This window comes from Mya arenaria, chromosome 17 (genome assembly GCF_026914265.1).
Source record: "Mya arenaria isolate MELC-2E11 chromosome 17, ASM2691426v1".
Lineage (NCBI taxonomy): Eukaryota > Metazoa > Mollusca > Bivalvia > Myida > Myidae > Mya > Mya arenaria.
This window is the reverse complement of record NC_069138.1, coordinates 30,671,531-30,687,964: the sequence shown is the minus strand read 5'-3', so window position 1 is coordinate 30,687,964 and position 16,434 is coordinate 30,671,531. Positions and strand designations below refer to the sequence as shown.

At 32.1% G+C, this 16,434-nt stretch overlaps 1 long non-coding RNA gene across 1 annotated transcript; it reads right to left on the bottom strand.

The window, feature by feature from the left end:
* Positions 1–2,795: 2,795 nt before the first annotated feature.
* LOC128223037 (uncharacterized) lies at positions 2,796–5,683 on the bottom strand. Its single transcript, XR_008259276.1, has 6 exons — positions 5,433–5,683; positions 4,596–4,717; positions 4,118–4,266; positions 3,782–3,876; positions 3,430–3,561; positions 2,796–3,249 (listed from the first exon to the last, which is right to left on the bottom strand). It is a non-coding gene; the product is annotated as an uncharacterized LOC128223037 (long non-coding RNA).
* Positions 5,684–16,434: the final 10,751 nt, after the last annotated feature.

Here is a 16,434-nt window from a genome sequence, read left to right as displayed (position 1 = left end):
ATAATTGTATAAGTTGTGGTCCTGCTTTTTAAACGTTAGAGTGTATCTGTAATTCATGTTATGTAATGTTAAAGTACGGTATATTATGCCATTTGATGGTGTAAAACAATGTTTGCACTTTAACTGTAAAGCCAATTTTAATGGGACCGGTTATGTGTATACGGCTTCAGCTGAATATATTAATATTCTTCTTCTCCGTCCCTCGTTACACATATACTTTACTTTTGTAACACGACAATTTCAAGGTTATAACCATATTCCAGGCATAATACTCCCATTGGTCTCATTCAAATGCGTCGCAAATGTGTTGGACGGACATTTCCAATGTTTCAGAGAGTATTTTTGTGCTATTGTGTTTTAAAACAATCTTTTTACATTACATGCATAATCGCAAATAATCGCAGATATTACACAAACTGTCGATTATGTCCTGAAGATAGAAAACCACTGTGTTAACTATTTTATACCATTTAATTTATTAATATTTCCTCATTTGTCCATACTTGCTTGTCTGTCGCAGCATTGTAGGTATATCTCATCTTACCATTTATTTGTTTCATACGCCTTCGATAATTTCATACCTATTGAATAAACAACTCCCTTAAACACGTACATATGCCATGGTATTTCAGCTATCGACATTTGTTTTATTTTATAGACATCTGAAAACGTGAATCCAATTTTGCGCATTGTATAGTCATGGTAGCATTTGTTACAACAGATATACTAAACAGCTGTATAGACAATTCGGAACTTTGCACTGCTAAGGTATAATGTAAGGCATCTTCGTGTATAGAGTTCAGTGACCTTAAATGACATGACATGTTATTAAGATAAAACATCAAAATTTAATTAATTTTATAATTATGCATTCCCTCGATATTTTGTTTAGTATTCTATCATTTTATTCATTTCAAGTCGAGGATCAAAGGGCCGCTAATGGGGCTAGTTGTCCAGCGTAAGCCATTAACGTGCGATTAATCATTGTGATGCTGGAACATCATTTTTCATTTAAATGCTACGTTGACCTTTCAAAGGTGGTGACTCAAACATGTAATTATAAAGATGTGTTGATGCCCTTGAACCCTATCTTGTTCTTTTTTGGTTTGTGCGACCAAGCAAGACAATAACGCCAAAAATCAATAATACTTCTAAGATATGATTCTTTAAAAGACACATATTTCTTTAAAATGTTTTTTTTGCTGGTTTATGATTATTTCGTTCCACATGACAACCACAAGACATAAAGGACACATACTATTGTGTACATTTTAGCACTGAATGTGGACATGTGACGTAGTATGGAAAGAGCGTGACCTAATTGTGACCTGAATATATTGCTTCTTTCACTTATTGACAAATGGTCATTAAGATTGATCATATTATAATTCAGGCAAGGGATTATAAAAGTCAACGTTCTTTCCATTTTCATCACAGACTCGATCCTGTTAGCAGTGGTTACCTGGTTATTTACATTCGGCAAATATGCGGTAAGAAAAACTATTTCTCATTTCGTCAACGCTCTGGGGTTGTTGTTTTTTTTAAAAAAAACGGGAGTGATTTTTTGTAGCAGTTTTGTAAGTCTAGTATTGTTGTATATATGTGACCAGTCACGGGATTTTTGGCCCGAAACCACTTTTTGGGCGAAAATGAGATATGAGTAATTTCTGACTGTACTATTCTTTAGAATAAAAATACTGAAAAGAAAATTCAAAAATTCCTATTTTTAACGAAACTATGACAAAAACTAGAAGGGCACTTGGTTAAGAAACAGCTGGAAATTCGGTATAGTTCAAGAATTTATTGAAACATTTGTATTCACAGATGCTATGAATATTCATCACTACAATATACACAATTGCCACATTATAACGACAACAATAAATTTTCAAAACCAATCTCAATTATTATTGAGAAAATAAATGAAAATTAATTGGTTACCATGGCAACCATTATTGAAAAAGGCGTTTTGGGGTTAAATTTGCATTTAAATATACAATAAATGCCATATGAAGCATTCAATAATAATTGATTTGTTAATTGATATACTCAAACCTTACTGTACATGGTGTTTGTATTTGGCATTCAAAAAAAAATCCGAATAAACAAAAACTGTTCGCCAAGTACCATGGTTTATTGGCAATTTTTCACAATAAATTGACATTAGGTTGGAACTTGCACCTAATACAAACCAATGTATATCTAGAAGTTAAAGTATGTTACCCCTGTAATTTACTATAATTTATCTTATTTGAATGGTATTTAAGGGTTCGTTTTTTATTCTGGTTACCATGGCAACAGGCCACAAACATGATTATAATCACACCAACTTTACCAATTTACCTCAAATGTGATTTTTTGTATAGTCATTCATTGCTCATAAAACATGAAATGGTAGTATATGTACTCTTAATTAAATAAACATAACAATCCTACACAATTTACACTATTGTAAAATTAGATCAGTTAATAAATGGGCACATTTACATTTTACAAAAATGAAAACAATTTATTTACCATGCTAACTACTTAGCATGTACACGTCATTATGTAGTTTCAAGAGGTATGCAATTGGTCACATAGTACATGACAAATTATATTTTCGATGCTTATTCATAGGTAAAAGTTAAAGCTGAAAATGTTTATAGGGTTCATGAAGGTTTTAAAAATAAAGATATTGAAGAAAATCTGAAAGGTTGCTAAGGTACATTTTATCAGGCTGTGAAGTAACTAATATTGACAAACAATACTATAAATGTCTTCAATTCAAGCATTTATAGGCTTCAACTGCCAGATTGTTTTAAGTTTGTATTAATAATAATCATATATTGGTCTCCATTATGGCAGAGGGGCTCTACCGTCAAAAGACAGGGTGTAGCACCCTTCTATCAATCATTTGCTAAAACCACAGTTTTTTCACTCAAAATCACTGGTAGCTTCATATCACATGAACATGTTTCTATTGAATAAATAATTGTCAATAAAGAATTGATACACGCTTTCATCAGCTCAGTAACAGGCTCATTCTCAAATCTTATATTTAGTTTATAAAGATCACATATCAGTATATTAGCTTTTTCACTTATTTAAGGGATCAGAGCCTTTTTCCATGAAGTCCTTTTAGTTGGATGTGTTCAGGGTACTCTCAATGGAAAAGCCATTGTTGTGGGCTTGTCAATTTTAACTTCAATCTCACTGTCCTTGGCATGCTCTCTCATGAATTCACTCACTGGGTGGTCAGCTGAAGTTCTGCAAAATAATGTTCATATATGTACATTACTTAGTGTTTGGAATAAATTATGCAAATTAATTTGAACATCAAAACTCACATCTGAATAAAATGGACAAAATATCTAAGATTGTTTTTGACTTATGTTCATAGATATACATACACATGCAGTGATACTGTCTATAATACTTTTGTTATACCTGAAGTGATGATATTTCCTTAAGTTTGGAATGGACTTCAGGGGTCACTTGGTGTACTCCAACCAGTCAAAGAATATAACCAGTTTGCCAAGGTCATCAATCCACAAAGGATGTGTGCTGCCTCCATTTGGTCTGAATAAATAAACATGTTGTTTATATTATGATATAATACCTATTGTTTTTACATAAGCTTTCTTTTACATAATAAGGTATTATAACCAACTTCAGTGTTTAAATAAAGTACCAAAAGTCAATATTTGTATACACAAAATCCTTTAATTTGGCTTTAAATCAACATTTAAAGCACCAAAATTAAAAACAAAACAAAAAAAGCAACATGCTTACAACTTACCTTCCACAGACCAAATCTCACACAGCACTGAACTTTATGTCACCTGCATTCATTTAAGTAAATGCTGTTTCTCTCCCTTCAGAATACATCAGACCCTTAAACATAGAATTACATACAATTTATTGAACTGATTGCCTTCAATCCATGACATTTAGAGAAGTAAGAGAACAGATTTAAGCCCAACTATTTTTATAAGACTCATGAATATTTTGAGATTTCTGATTACTTGTATTGAAAAAATAATAAATTTTACATTGTTTTGTTATTCTAATGTTCTCATGTGTCAATATGCAGTGCATAGGTGATGTACTTCAACACTGCTTTTGTCAATCATACCCAATGACTGCATTGTTTTTATTCCACCCAACATAGTTGTCAATGTGCAGGTATGCAGAGTCTTCTCTATATGGATGTTGTTGAAAATGAGGTACCACACCATTGGCCACATAACAGCTAAACCCTCCATCACTGAGATTTCTGTGAACCTGAAAAAACACACTTTGAAATAGAAAAGATGTGTGTATATATATATATATATATATATATATATATATAAATATATATATATATATATATATATATATATATATATATATATATATATATATATATTTAAACTATAATTTTATGTTCAAGTAAGAACTTTGAATAAAGGTGATATAAAATATTTAAACAAGAGCGCCGCAGAGCAAATGTGAGCGCTTCTCTGTTTTTTCAGTGAATTTACAAAATATAAAGGTTTTCCATTTCCCCAATAATAATTTAGTCAAATGGCAAAACTGTATTAACCACTCAATTTGTAAATAAAATTTACCATATGATTTACAGAACACTTCAAAGCAGGGCACTCTTGCTGTGCCTAGTATGGGTAGAAGACCTGCTTGGCATAGTCAAAGCTGTAATGGATTGTTGTTCTATGTACAGCAGGTGCTTGACCTGAAATTCACATTTGATCATAATGTTCTAAAGATATGTATTAACAGAAATACAAATCATTAAATGTTTATAGTTGGGGTGATGACCCGGCAGATCAACATGTACACAAAAATGCATGCCAAAGAAATTTCCTGTTAGTCTGAATGTCATGCATACTCAAAAAGCAGCTTGCAGCTACAGTCATTAATATTGGTCCTGGCTTTTAGAGTATTGTGCTCTAATTCTAGATAAACATTTCCCCCATCTGCATTAGTCTTTTATTTTCATAATCATCATGATCATCTTCATCATAACATTTTTTTTTTCAATGTACCTGAACCTCATGAGATGGTTTGTTATGCACATGAATCAACATTGCAAAAAAAAAGTTTATCTACAACTTTAAATTCATCAACATAGCTAAAAAGAAAGTTAAAATGCAATTCAAAATTAATTCGTAAAATCCATCAATACTTGTGTTGATAGTTGGCCGCGGTAAGATGATGAAAAATTGATTATGTCCTTTTTCAGTCATCATAAGTATGCAAAAAGTGAATATCTGCTAGATTTTGATCTGTTTACATTTTCAATGTCAGACTGTCAAATTTCACTTCCGCTTTCTTTTCCTGCGATCAATTTCCATCCATTTGACCGAATTTAGAACATATTGCATTACATTAAAGATATACACATTTGTTAAATTATATGCTTAAACAATGAAAATAATTCTACTTACCAACAAATTCCTAATTTGATGGAAAATGCCTTTGGTTCAGCTTGACCTACATCCTCAAATTTGGGTTAAAAAATAGCTCATGACAACTACGGGAGATAACACCAAAAGTAATAAACAATACGAAAGAAAGTGGTTAAAAAACACTATTTCTATGAACATTACATTTTAAAGACTATATTTGACTGAACAATCTAGGGTGACAAATTGTTTAATGGTTGTTATAACGATAAAAACTGCGTTACTTTCTTATTTTTTACTCTTCAACTTTGCGCACGTTTTTCTCGATATCGAGGCTATCGGTTTCGGGCCAAAAGTCTCATGACGCGTCACATATATTAAAAACATTCATAAATCCATTGGTCGTTTAGCCTCACATCTACAAACATTACTAGCAATGAGTTTATCGATGAGATGGAATTTATTATATGTAACAACATTTTATCTAAGTTTATATCTCAAAACCTTATACGTTTTTGTATAACATCACGGTTTTTCATGTTAATCTAGGTTTTATAACAATTACAATTTCACGCACCAAATTTTCAAAAATTAATTGACCTCCTTCGAAAATATATTGTGAAATTTCCTCGGCGTTTCTTAAAATCCTCAATTAATTTTACGGTTCTTGTTAACTATGTTTGATTCTTACACGTTTTCATAAATGCAAACACAGACTAATTCAGAATAATATTATCTGTCATTAAACAAAAAATAATACTCTAATAATAAGACATGGGATAAGCGCTCAACTAACATTAGGCAATTATATATCACCGGTTAAGTCTTTGGGTTGAATAAAGTTGGCCAAAACAATTAATGATTTGTCAATATCTATTTTGGTTTTGACGAATCAAATTAATATTAGTAGCAAACTAGCTTAACAATAGATAATCTGTGCATACGTTATCCATTTCTGCACAAATGGCGACAGAACTAAATAAAAGAATCGCCTCAAAACACAAGTTTATGTCGAAGACCAAAACAAAGACGTCTTTGAATTGGGCTGACTTCAGGAGAGCAAGATTTTTTAAAACTTAGTTGACATTGAGTTATTTTTGTAACCTTTATGGAATAAACATATATCAGACCTTGGCAGATATTCATTTGGTAGAATTGTTTCAATCAATCCTTATTTTTGTATTTGGCTACGTAGTTACATATGCTGTTTGGCAAATAGAGCAGTCATTTTTTAAAAATGTGGATTTAACAGAATGTGGTTCCTCATTATATATGTGCAATTAAAATATGATTACAAGGATCAATTATTTACACCTATATGATATTTTAAACAACCTTTTTGCATTCTAGTTATTGTTTTATCAATATTGAACGATTTCCGAAAAACAATAACAAGAAGTATTGTTCTCAGGAATGTATCAGAAAACGTTAAAACTCGTACTTTAACTATCTTGTGGCAAACTACAGTCCTGAAGTTTATTGTTGCATTTAGGATTATAATGTTACTAAGATACATTTAGATTACGACTTAAACAAGTACATCAGGAGCGTAAAATCCGGCAGATGGAGTGCAAATATTTTCGAATGAATTCAATAAACAATTCAAATATAACGCTTAGAAAAGTAACACATTACGATACATCAAGTTCGGAACATTTAAAAAGCATGATCAATTTAAGTGCACGAGTTTCAAATGGACTTTCCTATGTATTTCGCATACACTGAATGTGTAAAACACTTGTATGGCATCGATTCAAAACACTGTTTTGATTGCAAGTATTGTACTTTTTATGATTAGCTGTTACTGCAATTTAAGCAATCATGCTTTGAATTAGCAACGGGTACGATCAGATAATGCAAAATAAAACGAAAACATGCGACTTCGCTGGCCGCCTATGTGAAGCTAGAATTTACGATAAAGAATTGACAAACCTATGAGTACACTACTCTCTATATTATATATTGCGCCAATCATGATGTAGTAAAATTATATAGTGCATAATAAAACCGCTTACATTTACAAGCGTGTATTTTCGAAAAACAAACACAAATAAATAGATGAGACATAAGCTTATAGAGGTTGTCCGAGTTAAATCAATTCTGTATGATAATACGCAAACTACTGTTCCTCGAAAGTTACAGTATATACTGATTTGTTTCCATCATCCCCAGCCAGCGCCTTTTGTTTGCTGATAAGCTATTAAATATGATTGTTTAAATGGGTGAAAACGCAGACAACACAACCAAAGTGCATGTAAATGAAACTCATTTCATCCTTAAACGTTTTTCAGTGTCACCTTAGTTGTTCTAGCACTTGTGCTCGCCGTTGCCACGGGCAACGATGTGAAACAGAGGCTACGAATGAGGCCACAACCGATGCAAAAACTTAACCCAGCTTTGGTAAGGTCGAACATGCAAGACTAATATAATAAATGAAGGTGTATCCAAAAAACTGTTCATGTGATCAATACATATTGCGAAACGTCCTTTTTAAAAATGGTTGCTATTTACTGAAAGCATTACCGATATATCCAAACATATTTGGGTGATTGCGAAATGTGATGTTACATGTATATTCGTTTAAGCATATACAGCAGTACTAATATTATCAACTAGCGTCCCTTTGTTTCTTATATCTTTTTTCTAATAGTATAAGTTACTTTCGTTTTTAAAAGACTTTCATACTTTGTAATCAATATGCACGATGTCTGTCATTTCCCTCATTTTGTAGTGACCGTCTTCTAATTAAAGTTATAATCACATGGTTCGTGTCTTCATAATTTTGTTGGTGACAGAAATAATGGTTTTGAAACTAGCTTGACCCCTGTTGTGGTTTATGATGCAATTTTATTACTATTGGGAACAGACATTTGTTTGTTAAACAAATAAAATGAACATGTTTTTTTTTGGTAATTTAAAAAAAGGGCTTTTCCAAGTCTTAGTCTGGTTATAATAATTCCGGACATCTTAAAACTGTTTCAAATAGTAATACAATTAAGCAAATGTCATCATCAACACTTAACTAGAAAGAAGTTACAATAAATGAAGATTTTTAGTGTTATTATTTCTGTCAAAATCAGATTTCAGACGTTTGTAACCATGGCTACTGATTACCATACCGATATATTTGAAGAAGAATATTCGCGGCAGTTGAAAATTGAGTATTTATGCCAGTATATACCCATCTTAATGAAATGTATAACATTGAGCTTTTGTCTTACAGCGAATGGGCCAGTGGTTTATCCACTACTATTTTGCCCCATGTTCATGGCAGGGCGCTAGCAAGCTGACAGATCGGACTGTGAATTACCAACCCGCAGGAAAAGGCGCCTTACAAAACCGTCTCACTTGGAGGTAGGTGTTGAGATTGTAGACAAAATATTTATTTATTTACGAATTATATTATAATTGATAATTCTTAATTAACATATGCAGCCATGTATATAATACTTGGACATTTTTTCCGCAGGTTTTACTTTCAGTAAGTTTGCACATTTAAATTATTTTGTTGGTAATTAGTAAGTTTTGATGAATATTGACACATCAATACAAACTCCTGCTCACTTTGACCAACAAAAGAATTAACCAGTTGTATACAACTGGTTGCTGCAGTTGAATGTATTAAAACAAATAGATATTAAATTATTAACAAAGTTGATTTTGGACCGATACGAATATTTACGCTAAGAACTTTATAATACAAAAGAAACTCAGATAAATTCACTTGGAGATATTTTGGTAGGTGTTTGGGCGGGTTCCGGATGCCAAAATTGTCGAACCTTAAAATTCGAGTCGAATGTAAACCTAGTTTTAAAATAAAATATACGTTGTTACAATTATTTACCCGTAAGGTATACTGTAGTAAACACGTTTCATTGATATCGTATTAAATAACCATAAAATAAAAATTAATGAGTTAGGAAATCTATAATCATAAACCATGAGCATTAAGCGAGCTCAATTTTCATTGCTATTCATCTTTGTCGTCACACCAACAGTAAGAACTCTTCACAGTTATATCATTGCGACGTTCTTTATGACGAAAAACACATTTCTTTTCTTATTTAGAAGTAATCATCAATAAAAAAACACATAAGTAAGTACGACAATATATTTGAGTTAAACAAAAGGCGAATGAAATGGTGTTTATTTAAAAGATGGTATAAAATTGATTTAACCGACGTTGTTTTTTTTCCAGAGCAAACGGCCAGTGCACATCCGTCGATGAGAGGATGTTTCCTACGAAACAACCAGGCGTTTACAAACATATGGATAACATCGGTTAGCTCACTGCAAAATGAAATATTATATTAAACAAATACGTGACATATTGTCAATTAATTCCAGTATTGTGATGAGTCAAGAAATTCTATGTTGTCATCTGTAAATATGCATGAACATGTTTACAGGATGATTATTGGTTTTTGTTTTTGTTTTTATCATTTGGTTAATTGTGTCGAGAATCTTTTTTATATATCATGACTTCTATTCCACATTGATATATATCGATATTTACGATTGATTTATTCAGAAATAATATTTTACTAGCAAAAGAGGGTATTTTCCAAACATTTATGACTTATGTATGTAAAAACTTACTTGAAATTACACGCAGTTAAAAATTCTGCCTTTAAGCTTTATCTGCAATGGCATTAAAACACAAAGTAAAGCAGCAGATTGAAGTAGATTTGTTCTGCTTTTAATATATAATCTTATGGAATATACCACATGCTATCTTTTTAACTATGATAACATTATTCAACGAATGCTGATATTATAGGAAGCGTCATGAGCGGGGAATATGTGGTAGTTGCCACAGACTACAAATGTTTCACAATTGGATGGGGCTGTACGAAATTCAGCGCATTGGACAACACTTGTGATGATCCCTGGCTTTCTGTGTTGACCCGAACGCCCAAGGTCGAACCAAAATGTCTACAGGAAGCCGACCGAGTTCTCGCTGACATTTTCCAACTCCGCCTTGGAGATCTGCAGAGGGTTCCACACGGGAAAGGTAAGAGTCATTAACTTGGATAGGGTTGTACTATCTGCATATCCGTTAAGTGACTAGGGTCAGAGCACACACTTATAATGACACTTAAATCGTTTAACAAACACGCTTGATACATTGTTTAACATAGTAATGTACTGAATCAAGGTCCACGTTATATATTTGTTTGACTGCTACCGTGTGACTACAAAAATAATCCAAATCGCTTTCCACTATTTCGTGATTTGAATAGAGATCTCAAATAAAACAATAAGGATTTTTTATTAGTACCCAGGCAGCAGTTCAATAGCTGTATATATCGGTTTTATAATAGTAATGACGACAGGTCTCATTTCACGACTACTGTCCGACATTGACTAATACTCTCTGTACAGGTATTGTATAGAAACAATTTATGTAAATGATGTTTTCAGAAACAAACACGCTTTGACTTTCTTCTTTCTGACTGCTTTGAACGGTTCAGAAAACACTCGATGCCTACCCATCGAAAACGTTATCGAACCTATATGGCTGATAAATGCAGTTATTTGTTTTGCATTAAGCGGTGGTTACCATTAAAAAGGTCGCCGCGGTAAAATATTGATAATCACTGCACCTTGCCATATCTCTTTCTATATAACATTATGAATCAATCCTTAGTTTTGGACGTCGGAAATAATACCTCGAAGATATCAGCTGTCTCAGTAAAAATTAGCGTTTATAATATTGTTGAACCGTTGTTAGATTATTAGTAAAATAAAAAAAAAACATTATATTATATATCTTTATTTAAAATTTGCATTGATGTTCCAGGCTGTCTACCACCGCCGCCTCCACCAAAGAAAGGGATGTTTTAAAGCTGTCGCATAGTGCTTAAACAACTATTAAATTCTAAATAACAAGATCAAGCGTTTTGCTTGCTTTAACAAATTAGATTCTTTCTAAAATGTTTGTTCAATTGGATATATTAAATAAACAAGTTGAACCTTTATATCTGTTTTTAACCAATATATATGCAAAAAGCTACAAAAACATGCTCAGTAGCAAAAAGTTTAAACATAAACCCGGTTTAGTGGCAATGGGCAAACGCCAAAGACATTTAGCACAAAATCACAAACAATAAACATAGAACAGCACAAAACTCTACAAACAGCACAGTGCATAAATACTATATATATAAATAATTGGTATGTTTATCAAGAATTGTTAGGTACCGCCTTGGAACGGTCAGTAAAATGTAAATTTACTGGGGGTTTAAACCAGTTTATGTGCACAAACCTCACTCTTATCCCAACAATTCTTAATAAAGATAAAACGCAAAAGGTAAATCTTATCAAAGTATGCATTAACTTGAGGAAACTTATCAATAAAACAAATAATAATAAAACACGAAAAGGTAAACACCAAGTACTTCAATGATTAGAGATCCCAACTCTATCTGCAGACGGAGGGAAACAATTCAGAGCACCTAATGCAAATACTTTTCAAAGATACGATGCAGTCATCGTTAGAAACCTAAAACATCACACACAGTCTGCCTTATAAAATAAAAGGTTTAAAACTGTGTGATCATAGAGTTTCATAATAAAAAGCATCATTGTACTAAAACCAAGTCTTTACGTTTAAGGTATTCGTTATACACATGAACATTTCGTTTTGTGTTGCCTTTTAGTGTAGTGTTGTGTTAAATATTATCATATTAGTATTCCTAATCAGCTTGTGTGTATGCCCTAAATTGCAATGCTTTGTGATACCATTTATTATTGGTATTATTTCAAAGGACATTATTACTGATTACTTACATGTATACATCAAGTAAATGCTGAAAAATACATTATAGACACAGTTATTACAGTAAGTGTTTTTGTTTGATTTGAACTCAACTAATACAAGAAATTATCTAATTTGCAACGTTTCATTATCAAAAAGCTTATTTGAGATATTTTTCGGTATATTCTGTCTCTACTTATCATTTTTTTCAAATGATACCCAAATAAAATGATGTTACCTGGAATCAATTTGTTCATAAACCGCAGTATAAGGTGCCATCTAAACAGTGCATTCGATATGCGTATTCATGTACATATCAGTAATTCGAATAACACGAGACCCGTGAGATCAGACATAAGACGTATACAGATGTATGTTAATGATTTAAATAAAAAGCTTTAAAAAAAAATGATGTTTACGATGGTTTAAAACGTGTTCATCCTCTCATTACTCTCATTATGGAAACACTTCAGTTATGCAAAAAAAACTATTTAATAATAATAAATTTGCAATAAAACAACGAAAAATAAGTGAAAATACCAAGAGTCCAAATACGCTAACAAGATTCTTTCAAACGGGATGTGATGCAACCGTTTACAGAGAAGTTCAACGCTGAAGTGCATTATCGATTAAACCCAATTAACACGACAGGTGAAAATTGATTAATAAATGGGCTGTTATATCTAAACAATTGTTAAAAATGCGAGATATTTAAAAGAGAAATACTAAAATAAAGCATTTAGTATATCTTCTAAATGAATAGTAAATGATAATTTGTTCGAATAGTTTTGTTAGTATTATGCACTTATTAAATGGCTTGCAATCACGCGGTAGGACGTAATTCGGGTTGATGCAAACATACATTTAGAAAAATGATTAGTAGCAAACAAAACAGCTGACATAAGGAAACGTATCGATTCTGGTACAAATCTTTGCCCGTCAACGTCCAATATGTGCCGCAATCATATATTTCGATCGAAATCTTAGTTTGCTATTATAATTTTAAATATAAAAAAAATACTGAACAATTTGGGCTACAGTTATATATGTGTGAAAACAAAGTATCATTATATACGTTAGCCACCTTTTTAATGCAAGCATGTTACGCACATTTTAGTGAGACGGCAAACAGACCTCTGTCGTCAGTAGTACAAGTGTGTCATAATGTCCATGTTGTATAAATTAATCATATACAACTTACTTCAAACTCATACAGTTACTTGTGTAATATCTTTAGTAAGGTTTCAAGTCAAGTTTTTTTATTTCACTTATTTAAAAACCTACATGGATAAATATTTATGTTCGAACTTGATATTCTGAACGACATAATTTGAGTTCATTTAACCTGTCGACCTTATGTGACCTTTGCGGAATTCGGCAAGAATGCAACGATCTGATTGGGCGCTGGTGAATCACCGTCCGTAGAGTTCTTACTACGATCTACGACATTGCTTAATATAGCAGGGCAAATGTACATAAAGAACTGACAAAACGACATAAATAAGTCCAGATTTAAAATTTTGACACGTCAAAATAATGTAGAAAAGCATTTTCTCATCGTTAGAATTATGTAATCGTACTTTTAATATTATAAAAGAACATTTTGAAATTGCATAACGTATTATAAAACAACATTAAAATAAAATAAAATGATTGGAGACTGTCAGAGTTGCATGTATTTGTCGAGTAAGACAACTCGTCTTTAAATTGTCAAATCCAGAAGACTAGCATATCATTTAACATCATTTTTTGGAAAACGTTTAAAGGAAACAGAAAAATCAAAGCATGACGCTATTTTTACCATGAACTGGAGGTAATTAATAAAGTCATCGTTACCAATTTTTTGCCCTCTGACATGGACCTTGTATATGTTAAACAGGAGTTAAAATATCTCGTGAATTAACTAAAACATTAACACCGAAATCATTATTATCACAACATATTTTACAGTAACTACCAAATGAATTCAATAAATATTGGAGCTTTTATATTGATTACAAAATATTTCTGAACTATCGATATAATACAAAACTAACATCAATAAAAGTGTGCCAAATGCGGGATATTTAATAGAATGAAAAAATTGGGAATCTTGCAGTTCTTGTTTTTGAAATAATATCATGCATGTCGTAGAATTAAACAAAAGCATTACAAACAATAATTCAATTTTTTAGCTACTGTCCAACGTCCGTAATAAGTTGCTCTCCTGGTGCACCGTGAAGTGTGCTTGCCCAAGCATTACATATCTTTTCAAGTCAAATCTCAAACTCAGTATTAACACCAAACTAATTCATCACTTTAAAAGCATTATATAATCCAAAATTAGGTATGCTTAATTCTTTTTCTTTAAAAAGATTTTTAAAGAATGCGTTGGATGGTCCGTTTGTTCAGGCTTGGTACTTCGATTTCACATAATATGACTTATATTGGTTTCCAGTTGTAGTCAATGCATACAAGTTATCAGTCCGCGGGTCCTTTGTCATTTTAGTTTATGACTGATACAATGATATTTATCTGCAAATTCCGGTACTTCCGGGAAGCGTCATGAACCGAGAAGTCTACTTAAGTCCCACATACTACAGCTTTGTCTCCATATGTTGTTGCTGCACACGGGCTTGCTGAATCGGAAACACGTTTGAGGTTCCCTGGATTTTGAATAAGACACGGGTGTTGGACCGAACTCAATATGTCTCCAGACGATCAACCAAGTTCTCGCCAACATAGTCCGCATAGACATAGTAAAAGACAAGCTTTTTGCCAACCGTTATTTTGTCGTTTTATGACGTCCTTCAAATTCAAAAGTATCACTTTTGCTACATTATATTAGTCAACTAGAAGCGTGTAGACATGCACTAGATGCGGAATTGCCTGAAACATACCAATTTGTAGTGATGGGCAATCGGCTTGGCTTTTCATAATCGATTAATCGGAGACACAGTGTTTTGAATTTAAAAAATAGCATACATGTTGTGACTTCATTACACTATTACTTCTTCCCCAATCGGCTATGGAGAAGTAATAGTTTAATGTAACCACAACATGTATTTTATATTTTTTTAATTTACACATTATTTCACAATACAATATTATAAAATAAAAAAGACTGGTTTTTTAAAAGTTGTGAATCGCAAGTTTGTGTTGAGATTTTATGGAATATTTTCAGAAACTTGATCGAATTTCTCCAACTAGATGCATGTTCAGGTGTGAATAGTGGTTGCAATTGAAAGATTGAAGTTTTATCTGCATATTGGCTGCATGTTTTTGTTGCATCTTTTCGTTTGGGTTCTTTTGTAGTCATGTTTTTTTAGCTGTCACATTTCGATCATCATACACATATCCGATTAATCAGCTTAAATCGGACAGTATCACAAAAGCATCATTTTCTGATATATATCAATATGGACCTAAGTTTTCATGTATATTTCATTTATAATGCTTCAGTCGGAAAACAGGTATTATTTCTTTAACATTGAATAATCCTAAAAATAAATAAAAAAAAAAATATTCTAAGGTTTATGCAGTAAGGGAACATTTCATGGTGAGGTTTACTTAAGTTGACTGTTATTTATAAAATAAAACATGGTTGACCATGACTTTTGGTTGATAATTGCCCAGAGCGAAGAATAATTGCCCGAGAGTATAGTATTTTTCACTTGGGCAATTTTCAACCGATGGTCAACCATGTCTTATCCTGTATAATACATATGTTTTGCCATTTGTCAATGACTTGAACCGGTTTTAAAAAAAATTAAATTGAACAAAAAAAATGAGACATAACAAATTGGTTTTGGATGGCATTAGCTATTAAAAATAACTGAGTAATTGGAAATTAAAATAGCAAACCATTTCTCACGTATTTTCGGAATAAGACGGCAAATGATTCCATTCTTCAAGTATTTCTTGTTTTTACATCGACTGATTTTGACGTTTATTTTAATATGTGAGCACAGCTAGGGTCGATCAAGCCTAGTTTCATAATAATCTCGTCTTGAATGAACCTAATCATTTCGCTGGAATAATTTGCATTTTCCAGCACCTGGACGACCGATTACCAGATATTTTGAGATCGGGATTTTCTCGCTGTCTGCCATCACGAAACGAATTGAACTCAAAGAAAAATTAAAGAAAAGAAATGTTAAAACCCAAAGTACCGGTAACTTTCATTAGCTCCAAGTTACTGTTCTATATAAAGTTGAAAATTTACTAGATTAGAGTCAAACTTTTTTTCTTGATTATTCGATTATGGAACGATGAGGTCGCCGATCGCCGAGTTACGATTGTCAG